General features: G+C 40.2%; 1 pseudogene; it reads left to right on the forward strand.

The window, feature by feature from the left end:
- LOC136850093 (actin-2, muscle-specific-like) lies at window positions 1-2,984 on the forward strand (annotated as a pseudogene).
- The last annotated feature ends 1,383 nt before the right edge of the window (window positions 2,985-4,367 follow it).

Genomic DNA, 4,367 nt, shown 5'->3' on the forward strand with positions numbered 1-4,367 from the left:
TTCTCAGACTCATCGGCAGGTAAGTCCCGTAACTTTGGGATCTGTCCTGAAGTGGGTCCCCGAGTGAAAAATTGGCAGCGGACCATGTGATTTGCCAACGGCCTGACCTGTGCTATCCGATACCGGCCATAACGAAAAGTTCCTGTTAGAAGGGGATTTTTGTAATCGACTTTCTTCTGCTGTAGCTACGTAATTTGATAGAATTTCAGCGATTATAGTTATGCCAGTGAATCTCGCGACAGGTCCTCCTTGATTACAGTTAAGTAATGTGAATTTCGAAGCGGTCATTCCAGCTAGAATTGTATATAGATTTGTACGTCAAGTTGCCTCGGTTATGGTTAGCTTTTGTTACGGTCATGTTATGTGAATCTTGATTTTAGCATTGTAATGTGGCTTTTGATGGAGAGATCCTTGACTAAAGTCTTGTACGTTGATTTTTTTTTCATTACGTAGCCTTGAACGCTCTTACATCATTTGATTTTCATAATGTAATTACCTTTGTTATAATCATGCAATGTGAATTTTGTAATAGAACGTTTCCGCTTATACTATGTAGTGTGAATTTTGTAATAGAATTGTGCCTCAGAATATCTGGTTGAAATGAAAACTCATTTTGAGGCTTACGTGTTAAATAACACACAAATATATCGTGAATTGCATTGAATGGGAACATTTCAGGACAGATTCCGTGTATCCAGTATTATATCTGCGTATGTGGGCATTCATATTTCTTAAGACTAAATCGATGTCAGTAATAATGTAGAATCAGTCGTCAAAGGGTAATTGAATAATCCTTTTTTGGAAATATGATTTCTTAGAGTACCCGGGAAGGCCACTTTGTATCTTAAAGTAGACAGAGAGTAAGGAGAAAGATCTCACTACTCTGAATATTCAAAGCTGACACCTATCGCAAAATCTTTTCAGTAAAGGTTTGTGATAAGCTGTTATCACCGTTGATAAGTGTTTATTGCTGTTCTTAAATGGCGCATGCAAATTAAACCGAGATTGGTGTCAGAAGAAATTAGAACCTTAACGTCGTTTTTGCGTCTGAAAATAATAACAAAGGAAATAATATACATCCCTGAAGATTTTAGAGTCAGCCAGCTGTGCGATCCAGTGCGTTAAAGAGACGTTAAGGAGGATACATCTTTCTTTTAACGTTTGCGCAAAGAAAACCTCAAACTTTAAACGCGTTAACTTTGTTCAGTATCATGAAGAAGACTTAAGGTTAATATAATTTATTGTGAGCATAAAAAGGGTAAAGGCGTATCACTTCTACAGGTTCGTTTTATCTTTATGCTTTAAAAATTTCTTTTCCTTACTCTCATTATAATAAAAATCAGGTTTTCCTACAGCTACATGAAACTTTTATGCTACGTAAAATAACGTCATTTAGCTGTCATCTGGATATCGCAATTTTAGTCAGAAATAAATCACAGTAAAACTCCACTTACTGGAATACCAGGTTTTCTTTCTCTTCGATCGTAGGCAAAAAATATCAAAAGGAACAATTACAGACCATTCACAATGAGCGAAAAATTAAGCTAATTTAGCATCACTGTGGCATTGTGCTCTCTCTCTGCTCTCTCTCTCTTTTACTTATTTAGTATCATTATACTATCATTACACTACCGTACTCCTTCCTATGTTCTTGGTACAATTTGCTGGAGAGAACATGTTTTCATCAAATGCTGAAAAGTTCTTTATGGTAAATAAAGTTATAATGAAAAGTACTGCCTCTTAGAATACTTTTCTTCTTTTACAGGTACTTCTCTTACACACCAGGGCATAAACCACCACCATGTGTGACGACGAAGAAGCGGCGACCCTCATCTGCGACAATGGCTCCGGTCTTGTCAAGGCTGGCTTTGCCGGTGATGACGCTCCTCGAGCTGTCTTCCTCCATTGTTGGCCGCGCCCGTCACCAGGGTGTGATGGTCGGTATGGGTCAGAAGGACGCCTACATTGGTGATGAAGCCCAGAGCAAGAGAGGTATCCTCACCCTCAAGTACCCCATCGAGCATGGTATCATCACCAACTGGGACGACATGGAGAAGGTCTGGTACCACACCTTCTACAATGAACTCCGTGTTGCCCTGAGGAGTGCCCCACCATGCTTACTGAGGCTCCTCTCAACCCCAAGGCCAACCGTGAGAAGATGACTCAGATCATGTTCGAGTCCTTCAACATGCCCGCCATGTACGTCTGCATCCAGGCTGTCCTCTCCCTCTACGCCTCCGGTCGTACCACTGGTGAGGTTTGCGACTCCGGTGATGGTGTCTCCCACATGGTTCCCGTCTATGAAGGTTTCGCTCTTCCCCATGCCATCCTCCGTCTGGACTTGGCTGGTCGTGACATCACCAACTACCTTGGTAAGATCATGACTGAGAAGGGCTACTCCTTCACCACCACCGCTGAACGTGAAATCGTTCGTGACATCAAGGAGAAGCTTTGCTACATTGCCCTGGACTTCGAGAGTGAGATGAACACTGCCGCTGCTTCCTCCTCCATCGACAAGTCTTATGAACTTCCCGACGGTCAGGTCATCACCATCGGCAACGAGCGTTTCCGTGCTCCCGAGTCTCTGTTCCAGCCTTCCTTCCTTGGTATGGAATCTTCTGGTGTTCACGAGATTGTCCACAACTCCATCATGAGGTGCGACATTGACATCAGGAAGGATCTGTTGGCCAACATTGTCATGTCTGGTGGTACCACCATGTATGCTGGTATTGCTGACAGGATGCAGAAGGAAATCACTGGTCTCTCTCCATCCACTATCAAGGTCAAGATCGTTGCTCCCCCTGAGAGGAAGTACTCCGTCTGGATCGGTGGTTCCATCCTTGGTTCTCTGTCCACCTTCCAGAACTTGTGGGTCACCAAGGAGGAATACGATGAATCTGGCCCTGGCATTGTTCACCGCAAGTGCTTCTAAATTGTATTTCTAGCTTATGTGCCTTTTCCAATAAAATAGATTTTATAATTTATGTGGTCTTGTCATTAAACATATTTTAAATAAATTCGACAATGGAACCTGCAATTCTTTTTAATCAACAGGTAACTAATTAAAGTGATGGAGAATGAATGCTCCGTAAAATCTATAAGATATTCGTTATGGTTATTAATTAGCTCTTTTTTTCTCATTTGAATTATTTATTTTCTTAATCAAAGGAGGAGGGACAAAGTCTATGCATTCATCCGTGTCTTTTTATTTGTTAGTTTGTTTGTTTGTTCGTCTGTCCACAACGTGTTTCAAGACCCTGCAGATGAATTCTAGTGAAAATATGTGGAATGACAGAATATGAGAGGAGCATGAATTAACTAGATTTTTAATTTGATGTATACTCAAGATAATGTATTTTTTTCACTAAAAACCAACGCAAGTTATGGCATTTTTTGCAATAATTCCCACAAGATGTATCCATAGATCTTCCTGGAAGAACCTAGCTACATTTTTACCATATAAGGTCTTGAGACATGTAAATTTTCAACTAGGTATTAGCTAGTATCTGTCTAATACAAAATTGTGTTCATAGTGGTGGTCTCTCTCTCTCTCTTCTCTCTCTCTCTCTCTCTCTCTCTCTCTCTCTCTCTCTCTCTCTCTCTCTTTATAACCTTTCAGTTCTCATGCCAAGTACAGCACTCAAACAATTCATTTCAGCTTCTAAAGAAAACTTCAAACTTCTACCCAATTTTTTGCACACATCCTGCCACCTTCCTTTCTTCACCTATTAAGTGACTTACTTCTTTCATCATTCCATGAACCATTATATTCGTTCCCAGATAATTTTTGCAAATCAGCCACTTAGATTTTTCCACCATCCAGTAGGCATTCATTGCTCAATTTTCCATACTCTTCCCACAGTCATTCTCAACGTTCTCCTCTTGCAAACACGTTCAGATTCCTTTTCTTGTTTCTTAGTTTTTGTTTACTATCTGAATCAGCAGCATATCATCTGTAACTGTCTACCATCACATCACACCTTTTACCACAAGTTTTGTACCTATGCCCAGTTTGCTGGACGAAAGGAAAAATTGTTGCATTGCCTAAAGGTAAGGGTGATACAGGTGACACCAAGAATTATATGAGTATAGTATTACCTAGAGAAAGTAAGACAATTAACAGGTGGATTAATAAGGGAAGAACAGCGTGTTTTCAGACAAGGAAGACGGTGTGCAGAGAAAGTGATTTTGATGAAATAGTTTATGTAATATTTTTGAAAGTTAAAAGAAAAACATCTACATGGCATACAAGTTTTCTCGAGTCCGTCTCCGTTGCCTAAAAACATGCTGTTTTTCCCACATTAATCCACTTGTCATTTGTCTTACTTATTCTAAGTAATGTTGGACCCACACAATCTTGCTGTGAC

Source organism: Macrobrachium rosenbergii, chromosome 21 (assembly GCF_040412425.1).
Source record: "Macrobrachium rosenbergii isolate ZJJX-2024 chromosome 21, ASM4041242v1, whole genome shotgun sequence".
In the NCBI taxonomy this organism is placed as follows: Eukaryota; Metazoa; Arthropoda; class Malacostraca; order Decapoda; family Palaemonidae; genus Macrobrachium; species Macrobrachium rosenbergii.